The sequence below is a fragment of the Camponotus vicinus genome, unplaced genomic scaffold, assembly GCF_025532165.1.
Source record: "Camponotus vicinus isolate PSW18456_S1 unplaced genomic scaffold, iyCamVici1.0 SCAF_8, whole genome shotgun sequence".
NCBI lineage: Eukaryota > Metazoa > Arthropoda > Insecta > Hymenoptera > Formicidae > Camponotus > Camponotus vicinus.
The window spans coordinates 14,346,899-14,359,235 of NW_028141980.1; the positions used below are offsets into that span (position 1 = coordinate 14,346,899).

Sequence of the window (12,337 nt, forward strand, 5' to 3'; positions counted from 1 at the left end):
ATATATATATATATATATATATATATATATATATAGATTTTCGCCTAAGAAAGTGATAAACAATTGCACATCGATCACGACCGATAATGTGACAGAAAGAGAACATAGACAAAGAAACAAATAGAGAAATTTTCAAAGATAAGGAAGTACACAAAAAAAAAAAAGAAAATGAACACAACGTTGCATCCCTTTCATACAAATAGCTGCAATATACAAGCAGGCACTATTGTTTCGCCGGTAAATTGCAGGTCTGACGAGAGCGAAATACAACCGTTGGGCAATTAAGCGATCATTTACTCCCTCAAACAGAAGGGTCGTGAGATTTCTGGTGTAAATGGGATAGCGAAGTGCGACTTTCTGACGTTAGGGAGAAGCACTTTATAACATCTGGACTTTATAACATTTATTAAAACTTTAAAAATACACTGTTGATAAATATTTTTTTCATTTAATATTTTCACGATATTATATATTGATTAAAAATTTAAAAAACTTAATATTTAAATCGAAAATGAAAACAAACATTTCCTCTTAAACTTAATGTAATCAAGAACCGCTTATAGTTAAGTGTATATTTAAATATATAGAGAATGAAATTAATTTATATTATTATATTATTATATAATTACATCACATATATATAATATATATTCGCTAATACTAAAAATAAAAATTTGTATCAATTTTTGCATTCAATTTCGAATCAATTACAGAATTAAGATTTAAGATGGTATATATTTCTATTTTCCTACTTTTAAAGTTTTCAACTATATTAATTATTTTGACATTTAAATTCTAAATTTTTGACTAAAGTAGAATTTATTTGAAATTAATTAGCAAATAAAATTTTGTTATGTATTCAAAATTTAATTAGTCGAAATTAATTTTTAATCTACTCAATTTAAACATTTTTATAATTTTTTGATCAATTACATGTCTATTAAAAAATAATCGAATTTAAAATATGTGAAAAGATATATCTGAAGTTTAATGAAAACTGCTATATAATTTTAGCCCTAAATTATTAAGTTCAATAAAAAAAACAGTTAAAAATACACATACATTAAAAATAGTTTTTAACAAAGCAAAATAAAAATAGAAGATTTACAAATTTCTGTTCACATTCTTTCGAGAGAATGCATTTTTACCTCCTACTAATCTTGAGAATCGCACTTTGACCTTTACACCGATCTTCACGAAACCGGTCAGCACTCACAATCTTTCTGCGGCATGAAAAAAAGAACCGAACGAAGAAACGGACGAAGTGGATTACTTACTGCGTCCTTAGCGCCGAGAAGTTCAGCTAAACATCCGATATAGGAACCGATAACGAATCACTTTTTCCAGAACACAATGTTCCACATAACACGATTATGGTCTGATTTTCGATCCACTGTTTGAATCACGTCCGAAATATCGTGAGGCACCAAAAGTAGCGGTAACGTGGCACTTCAACGGCCGCCACTACACTGACGAGGTAGGGTGAGAACCGGGGCCTTATGTAGAAGGGGTCCCTAGGTGAACCTACGGAACAGGAGAGACCAATTCACTATCTTTCTTTCTTCTGCTTTAACCGCAGTTCTCTCTGTTCTTCTCATACTCGATTCCCCTTCTTCAAACCTGACTTGACCACATTGGGCACTCTAATCGCGCCAGACGAAGATCTTTGGCATCAACAGTGTCGATCGATTTCTCAATTCATCGGATCGCCCACTCACGTTTTTCAGATTTTCGTGTTTAAATAAGAGATAAATAAATGTTATGCTAATAAATCTTGACTTATTGCCATATAAAATTTTTGTCTTATTTTCTACAAATCGATAAAATGTTCAATATTTTTCTGTAAAATATTATTCAATCAAATCTAGAATACAATTTTTAATAAAATAATTATGTAAATATAAAATAATTATGTAAAGAATTTTAAATTCATAAGTCACTCGTTTCGTATGCGCCAAAATTCGGTTGACCGCAAATATGCAAAAGCCTCCAAATAATTTTTCAATCGTCAATATCACGAGCGATACTTTGAAAAGACGCAAAAATTATGCGGTACAACGATTCTGAGACGCCGCAAGAAGAAATTCTTTGAACTCCTCCGCTTGGCACGTGCCAAGGACACCCGTCGTTTCCTTTCTTCGTTCACCATTCAGGGAGTCCAATCACTCGGACAAATTCCTTATACGTTCCTGAAGACGGCCTGAATCCTTTGAGTTCAAGATCCTGGCAAATCCATCATGATTCATTGGCGCGATGATAATTGTGTGTATGTGTTTATGATGGTTATTCCAGCTGAAAATCAATATCATTCGAGAAAATTTTTTTCTTTTCTGCTCTCTTTAACATTCAACATATCCGAAATTCCGTCACGAGGCAATTAATAGTTAACGATGATTATATCAGACAAATTTACAGTTAGAAACTATGTTTATCTCAAATACTTATTCTACAAAAAGTATCAAAATTCATTAGAATTCATTAGAATAATTTTTTTGAAATAGAATATACAGCTTTATAGATTTCAAATTTTTTTTAATGCAAATATTTAAAAGAATTCAGATTTAAAATATCTATATGATATATTTGCACTTGTCTATGTAACTTCCTTCAATCGACCAGAGAGAAATTCAGAGAGTTCATCAAAATATTTCTTTACCCGTAAAGAAATTTCCATATCGATATCGAATTTTAATACGACTTAACCCCGCGTATTGGCATGTTGCCTAAAATGACATCAAAGTATTCTCCGAACACCGAATCTGTTCGAACAAGATGTATAAATATTATTCTTTTGCCAACTCAGTTAATCCTCAATATCGAGACATTTGAGACTTCGCAAACGTTAGATCATAATAGTGTGAAAAATGGCGAAGAACCGTCAAAAAAATCGCACCGATCATCTGGAGATAGATCGCTATATGCGGGACAGCTGCGTTTGTAGAATTCTGTAGACACGTACTCGGGTTTGCAGGGTACCCCAAATTTATCTTATTAAATTTATTCATAATTAAATCCTCAAATTAATCTCTTCAAATTTATCGCATGTATCTTTTTGCTTCTTAATTCACTTAAGTTGTTATTAAATATTTTGAGCATGAGCCAGAAGTTTTCAGGCATACAATATATTTCACCTATATATATAATATATATGTATAATAATTAAGTATAAATGTTTTCATATAGTTGTAAAATGTAATTTGCAATGATAATTTAATTTTATATACATGAATCATTAATAATTGCGAAATCTTGCTGCGTTTATTCAAAAACTTAACGGATATGAATGCACCTCTGTGTATGTACATTACTGCGCATCGATCTTACGAGTATAAATCAATGAGGGATCATGAGCTAATACGATCGTGTTATTCAGGAGTGGTGGTTCTATTGCATTGCGACCACAAGGCCCCGCATGTTGTCGCGGCACGTAATTAGAAACGGTTTGTGCGTGATGAACGTTTATGAACACAAAGAAGCCGTTCATCTAACGCACGATTACTATTACACTCAGCTTAAAGCTAAAATGAGATGAAACAACAAAAGTCTTTTGCAAAAAATATGTAAATATTTTAATTAGTTAAAATAAAATATATCTCCAATTTTTATCCTCAAATTTTGCTTTTAACTTTAGGGTAGAAAGGAAAATCAAAAATTGTTCTTTAAAATTTAAATTTGTTTATTTATTTTTTATTTAAAAAAAATCTTCAAAAAATATCTTCAATTATATCCTTGCACTGCTTTCAAGGAATTTCTTTTATTAGTAATTTAATATGATTTAATGTATTTATTTATTTATTGCCATTAATAATTTATGTTAATGATATTAATAATAACATTTAAATAAAATGAAAAAGTAACAATTAGAAAGATATTTTTTGTGAATCAAAAATCACCCAACTTCTCGTTCGAAACAATAAATTGCCGATCAGTTTCGTAATAAATCAATTATTTAATTGATCAATTATATCATTTAAGTGTTAATAACAAGTTATAAGTTTCTCTATTGCTTTTTCAAGAAAAAAGAAAAAATATTTGTTGTATTTTTTTCACGGAATCTAAAAAAGCAAATATAGTCTTTGTTTGCAAATCGTTTTTCCTCAATAAAAAATCACTATGAAACTAAAAAATTCTCATTTGCTTTTATTGTACAAGATCCACAAATTAGAATGATACATACATGATTGTTGAGAACTTGTGCAACTAAAAATAATTCGAAAAAAATTACTTTAAGAAAGAGAGAGAAAGAAACTAGAACTCTTAAAAAAAATTTCTCCCAGACAACTGATCATTTAAAGTTATAATTAAATAATTAAATTTTAAATAAGTGGAAATTAATTATAAGATTATATATCATATCTCTCTCTGACCATCGCCTTAAAAATCAGACTGAATCGAGTATTTATCTCGAATATTAATCGAATATTTTATATGTATTATAAATATTTATATTATCTTATGAAAAATATAAATGCTTTATTTAATATAAATATTTATAATATTTATTATGCGTAAAAATTAAACATTTAAGTCTTAAATGTCACCATAGAAAAGTATATACAATTTTATTAAAGTTAAATAAAGAAAAGAGACGCAGGAAGATATATTATTTTCACTAGAAGAATATATTGATATTGAAATTCCGTGCCTTCTCGGCAATATTATTTCGCGATCAGGCAGGTGTAAAACGAAGTTTTTTTCGGTGGCAGGTGACATTATGTATGCTTTGCACAGGGATTTTAAAATTTTAATTGTATGAAAATCAATTTAACCGATAGCGCGTTGCAACAAGCACTTCGTTACAGCTGCAGAAAATAAGCATACGCATGGATAATTAACATTAAAAGCTAGGGAGAGATATTAACTTCTATACTTTTAAAATGCTTATCATTTTAACACAAACTTTTGTTGAATTTTAAAATAAATCTTATATTCTAAATGTATACCTTATTGTATTTTATAGAGATGCCTGATAAAATTATATAAGATATATATATTCTTTAATTAAATAAATTTGTATCTTGAAATTTATTATTATCATATACATCAATTGTATAATATCGATAAAAAAATAGCAGCCCATAAAAAATGAAAAACAGTAATGTCAGGCAGTCAGGTAGTAAAAAACTGTGGAAAGGATCAGATGATGGCAATGGATGATGAACATGTCATTTCAACAAAGAAACATCGATAATCGTAGCAGCATTTATTGGCACCCCGATAAAATGCTCCTTCCGACTGCAGCTTTAATCGCTTAGGGTTGCGTTATTTCTAAGCCGTTAAACTCACTCGTTTTTTCTTGCTCTCAAAAATACGCAAAGCGTATAATTTTTTCTTTCTTCGACTTCTCCTATATCGGAAAGGCAATGGAAAGGTGTGTGCAAAAATGATATAAGAAATGTAACAGCTTGACAAAGATATTTGTCGTTCACGTTTCTATCATATATTTCCATCTTTTTTTTTTTTTAATAGATGATATAACAGAGGGAAAGTGTAGAATACGCTATAAAATACAAGTGTTTAATATTTATCTATTTAATGTAATAATACTTGTCAATATTTGCTATCGCTATTAACCATCGTTATTATATATAATTACTACGTTATTTATATATATATATATATATATATATATATATATATATATACATATATAATAAATAAACATATAAACAATATTTGCCAAATACCATTAAAATAATAATCGTAAATTCAATAATTTAATAGCCAACTTAATAATTTTTTGACACTTGATATCGACATTGATTTAAAAATACAAGTTCCTCCGAAAACAGAATAATTTCATACACTTTTTGGAAATTGCATTACGTCGTGTGCCACCAGACGAATTTTTTTACCGGATATACGGAAGGGAAGGAAGGGAGACGCGGTCCCGAATGTACAGGGTGACTGGTACACGCGAAGCAAGTTCGGTTTCACACGCGACCACCCGTCGACCGAAATTGCATATTCATGCGTATATAACCTACGCGATTCCCGTTCCTTTTATTTCGGAAATAACGTAACGGCGCATAGACAGACAGAGAAAGGAAGAGAGAGAGACAGAGAGAGAGAGAGTGAGCATACCGACGTAAATTCTTGACAGGTGCTGGTCTTGATTCATACCCCGCTGTCACCGTATTAACCGCATTAATTGACCGAGGGTGCTGCGGGCCAATACTGGGCGACCACAATCTAAAGTAACGATCGTCGGAAATCCGGCGAGTCGAGGTAATCTCGAAAATTAAAGATCTCGACGCTTTACTTGAATCAAGATTTAATCTCTCTCAATTCTAATCATCAAGATATTCAAATTATTCAAAATTAAAATTACAGAAACAGTAACGTCTTTTTCTTTAATCTTTTTGATAATTAAATGCCGGATTTAAATTAGATTAAATCAGTTAAAATTCTGTTGAATAAAATAGACTCTAAATTAATTGAAGAAGCTAATTATTTGCCTATTTAGTTATGAAAAGATTTGATTTTAATAAAATTGCTATCAAAGAGTAATAACAAATGTAAAATTTAATGTAAAAAATAGAAATCTACATTGCGGAATTAGATTTATCTATCTACAGACTGTATAATTGATTTCAAAATATATAATTTAAATTACAAGTTTATATTTAAGAAACTTTAAATTCGTTATATTTATCATTATATATTACATTTACTCTATTATTTATTAATTTATTTATCGTGCTAAATCTACATGAATCTTTTCAAGAAAATTAACATAATTTTATTATTTCAAAATTAGTCAATCAAATATAAATGGCGAATCACATTGTCTCAATCGACAGATTAGGATTAGACGCAAACGATGCCTAAACTTCCTCATCAAGAGTTCATCATGAATAAAGTGAACATATATTCCCGAAACGTATCATAGCATACAACTGCTTATTTTTAAAAAAAATTTAGCATAGATAGCGATGTTTAACATATCTAGTAACCCTTGCTTTTTTGTTAATAATAAGCGTCACTGACTTCCCTTTTTTATTTCGTTCCCCTCGACGGACTTTTATACACATTTCACAATGCGAATAGTGGATCATCCTATCGTGATTGCGAAATATAATTTGGGCTAAGAACTTTCTATAAAAAAAGTATCACTAATCATAATCTTTTTACCGCAGCCAAACTGATCCCTCAATGAAACATGAATTAATTTGTCAACAAGTTTCATTGAGAGATTTATTCATCAATCATGTGTAACCCTTTCCGTCCATAATAAGATGGATGAATAATAATCAATGGTAATTTCGTCATCCTTTTTAATAAGGTTATATTATAATAGTATTTTCGTAATATCGAAAATATAAATTTTTTACATTTAATTTCTTACATTCAATTTTTGTTACAATTTTAAGTCTTATATATTATATTTATTTTCGTTTTAGTTCATAAAAAGAAATGAAGTAATATAAAAATAATACATATATATATATAGATAATAAAAATAATAAAATTTACAAGAATGTCGTTTTTTATTACACGTTCTCTCTTTCTCTTTCTCTTGTAGATTTCCAACTGCAAATATAATATCGTTACACAGTCATTAACCGCAAGAGCATCTCGCAGCATCCACGCTCGCTTCTCATTTCCATTCTTCGTCGTCTAGACGCTCGAGAGAGGGGCCAGAGAAGAGAAGATGCATCTCCTCTTTAACCCCTCCGTTGTCCGCAAAGCCTAATTTCAGAAAAGGGTTCCGCCGTCGCTCAAACAGGCCCGAAACGGTTATGGGCATTGCCGCAAAAGAAAGAAAGAGAAAGAATCTGAAGAGGAAAGAACATTATTCGCATGGGCTTGTTTTCAAATACTGTCCCAAGCTCAGAGATACCATCGACCCCTTCGCACAAGCTTTTCATGTTCCTCGGGAGTCCGAAGAGAGCCAAAGGGCTAAAAGGGCACAAAAGGGTTGTCTCCCTTCTTCGAAGTCGATCCGAAGGACTAATTTTCTAAAACGATCCGTAAAACTGCAATCGTTCTTTAATGTATAAATTTTCACATCACGCATGATTAGACACAACAATTATCATAAACATTTATCGCGTTCATTTATCGTTCATTCAACTTATTGTTCATCAACGATGACTTGTTGACTTTTCAGATTTGCAGGTAAAACAATCATAAAAAATTCTTTTCACTAGAAAAATAGAAAAATGACTTGTCTGAAAAATAACTACAATAAATGTGACTTTTATACTTTTATATCATAATTATTAATTGGTTAATATAATAATTATTAATTAAAGCTATATTTTAGTCTATTATTAAGTAAAATTGTATCAATTTTGCTTGTGTGATAATATTTTATATATATTAAATATTATTAATTTTATTAATTAAAAATAATATTTTTCTTCTTAGTTTGAGAAATAGAAAACTTTCTTAAAATCTACTCCAGACTAACTCAACAAATAATATTTCTTATATATATATATATATATATATATATATATATATATATATATATATTCATATTTTGAAACAACTATTGATCTATTTTCTATTAAAAAAATATTGACGTAAATCTCTTGTCACATAACTCTACTATCAATTTTCATATTTATCATTAAATCTAATCTTATTAAAAACTTCATTCATTATAAAGAAGTTAAATGATTAAATATATGCATAGTGACATCGATTCTTTCGAAGCGAAATTTTCTTTTTACGATTAAGAATAACATCATATTTAAGCATGGCTCCTTATCCATCTGCTTTGCGATCTCTTTCTTTCTCCTTCTTTCTTTCTTTGTCTTTTTCTGTAACGCGGCTCTCTTCCAAGGCGGCATGAATATTGAAGGAGACAGATAGCGAGGCTGTCTCTCATGGGAGAGTCGCGCGCGCTTGAGTTGTACGCTACGAGGATCCAGCTTCCGTTACGAAAATAAAGTACGAGTCGGACGAGAGCGACGGAGCGTACAAGTTGACACGACCACACGACCAGAGAGAAAGGAGAGAAAGAGAAAGCGTTTGATTGTGCTATTAATAAAAGTACCCGAGATTCACCGTTTAATTTTCAAATATTCACGCGAACTTTTGAAATATCTTCGTCACATTTATCGAATGTTAAAATATTGTCAATGAGAAACATTTCGCTTGTGTGTTCTTGGTAATCGATAAAAGCTGCTTCGCAAGAATAACAGTCATACGAATAACTTTCAAAATAATTAATCAATTAGAATAATTTAGAAATAATTTAATATCCCGCCCTCGTGAACTCGTACAATTTTCCTTCAATAATTTTAAGCACAATCACTTAAATATTCTCGAATCTTCGGATTTCTACTCATAAATCGAATATTTTTTTACTTCTTTGAGACATTATACAGTTTACAATTATACAATTATATATTCAACATTTTAAATATTAGATAAAGATTTTAGTTTCAAATTATATATTTGCGATAAGCTTGCGCAAATCCCTGTAAAGAAATTTAGTTTTGCTCTTGGCCTTACGTATCTTTACGTTGTATTCCGTTATTTATGTTAAATCTCACATGACATTTATTTCTTGGCTTCTTGGTATTTATGTTTCATTTGCCATTTGGGAAATTGTGAGAATCGCACCCTTCATATGAAATGCTTTTACTTCAAAAAAGATTTATTTTTCAAGATTATTTTCTTGTTTTAAAAGGAACTAATACGGATATCATTTACATCGTAAGCTCAATTGTGAATTTAACATGAATTCTATCTCCAATTAACGTTGTCTCGATAAATTGTTGAAAACCAAGGGTTGCTTTTGCGCAGATGTAAAAACTTAGATATTTTTTAAATAAAATTTCTTTTTCATAAACAAGTCAAAAAATATAAAAATTGAATAAAAAATAATAATTCATAATTATTACGATAATTTATGTCTACTTTGAGAAATATATATATTTTGGAAACTAAAAAATTTGGTGGGCCATTTTTTTTAACAAAAATATCAAGGCAATAATAAAACATGTAAAATTTCTAATACTCTCTCTACATTTGCAGTTACATACATAATAAAACATATATGAAAAACGATTCAATTTTCATATTTTCAATAACGTCATGATCAATTGCAAGAAAAAAAGATTTATGAAAAATTGATGCTCTCATGTAAGATTTATAACGGTGAGACCTTTTTACTTTGAAGAGTTGGAGAGAAAATCTAGGGAGATGCTGATAAATTCCACCCTCTCATCATTCCGTCGCATCGTTCCCTTCCGGCGGCAGACAAGAGTGATCTTAGACAACGGAAGGATGGCGCAAAATGATGAGAGGAAGTATGTGAACGAGAATAAATCCCGAAACGAGCCACTATCGCTACGGGAGGTCCTCTATATTGGGCTCGATAACGAGCACGCATTCTCGAATCAAGTCCTGCATTGTCATCCAGCATTCATCGTGTATCATAATACGATACATTGGCGAGTATTCATCGTCAATGTATCGTATTATTCTGCCTGCATTATTATCCCGCTGTGCAAATCCGCCGTGCGATCGTGATTCTGTCTTTCGTTTCATCCTTTCTTCCTACCTGCCTTCCTTTCCTTCCCTTCTTTTTGCTTTCCACTCTTTCGCTCGAGTAAGTGAAAGCACCTGGACTTGGTAACGTTCCTGGGGGGAGCAAGGTCGGTTTAGGGATAATCGGCGCAATAGCCGAAGAAAGGGCGCATAAATACTGCTGAAAAAATATGCGCATCTCTTTCTATTGGATTTTATATAGAATGCTTGAAAATAACTGTTTATTAAAAGCTAACATACTTGAAACTTACCCTTCCATATAAAAACAAAAATTTCAATACTGTAAAAATAATATTACCACGATCAATTATCTCTACATAATTTGATAAACGAAATTTTTTAGCCGTCTTTAATCAAATAGAATGTGCAACAATTAATGTTATTCTTTATTATAGAAATCTGATAGTGATAATGAAATAATAGATCGAATATTTATAAAAGTTTTAATTTTTATAATATCTCTGACAAATTGCATTGTATTTTTATAGAGATTATTGAATTTTTTAAATATATCCATAACATAGTAGATCATATTTTCTATCTGGTTCTTTTGATTGTATGATATATGTTACATGTTTTGATGCATGATAAAAATATTGTAACGTAATTCAGGGCTTTTTTATTTATGGAGAAAGGGAGTTTCGTGCGAAAATCGGTCCATATCGCTAACATTTGAGATCGAAAATTTCTTTAGTGGCATACAGAAAAAGTACATCAGTCATTGAACAGTTATTTGTTACGCCAGATCGAGAATGCGCGGTTCCATTATGAAAAATCGATCGCGAAAAAAGATGTTGCTCCTCGCAAAGTGCTCGCGATTGATCGACGCTCATGACACATTAAGAGCAATGAATAGGCAACATTTCTTTCAATCACCCCATATGGCAAGACTTTATAAAGAATATACCACCAGAGCAACTGTCAGCTTCAGTTCCGTTAAACTATTGCCCTACTTTATGAAAATGTTTTCAAGATGATTCTTGCAATTTTTTTCAATTCTAGAGAAGTAACATCATATATTATGTTGTATAGACTATCTTAAATCTATCAAGTTACTAGTTATTAGTTATCTCTATCAGTTTTTGTGGAGTACAAAAATCAATTTTTCAATTATTTGTTTCAATAAAAAAAATATAAGTGATAAATATTTAAAAAAATTATCAATTTTATATTTTGTAATAAATATTTTTTATGCATCTCATAAATATATTTCCATGAATGACATCTATAAGTTTTCATTCTGTAGAGTTTTCAAAATGTAATTTGTTGTAGCTCTCTGTGTGTATATGTGTTTATTCCATGTTAATTGAAATATACCGAAAATTACAGAGGAAAAATTGTCATATATAAAGCTACCAATCATTATCTTTACCGCATATTGACCGAAAAAGTGCCGCATGTCGACCGCATGTATGTGCCGTTAATATTCCGTCAGTGCACGTTAAAAATGACGTCGGCGGGATAAGCGTGGACGATAAGGTGACCCATAATTAGCTTCTTGATATTACCGTGGCGAATACCCTCCTACTCTCGGACGATTCACAAGGGGTCCGTCGCATTATGCACGCGTATGCACGCCCCCTCCCTTTGTGCCAAGGTGGTCAACCCTTGACATATATTACGGGGAACGTCACACGTAGAATATTATGAATGCCTAATTTACTTTTAACCGCTGACCGTGTGGACCACCGTCGCCGCCCCCTACGACCAGGGGGGGCCGATCGGCTGGTATCGCGGCGTTGGCGGTCGACGGGTATAACGGAGTTCACGCTCTGTTAAATCGAAGGGGGTGCTACACGTACCCCTCCGTGTTTTTATCCGCCGGCCA

The 12,337-nt window shown here is 31.0% G+C and overlaps 2 protein-coding genes across 2 annotated transcripts in view; one reads left to right on the plus strand and one right to left on the minus strand.

The window, feature by feature from the left end:
• Psgef (Protostome-specific GEF) overlaps window positions 1-1,517 on the minus strand; it is a 29,422-nt gene extending 27,905 nt beyond the window's left edge. The window contains exon 1 of the mRNA XM_083105977.1: window positions 1,278-1,517. The gene's annotated coding sequence lies outside the window, so the exon portion shown is untranslated. The remainder of the gene's footprint in view (window positions 1-1,277) is intronic.
• Window positions 1-12,337, plus strand: part of LOC145975411 (uncharacterized) — a 61,103-nt gene that overhangs the window by 32,635 nt on the left and 16,131 nt on the right. The gene's annotated exons all lie outside the window — the stretch shown is intronic.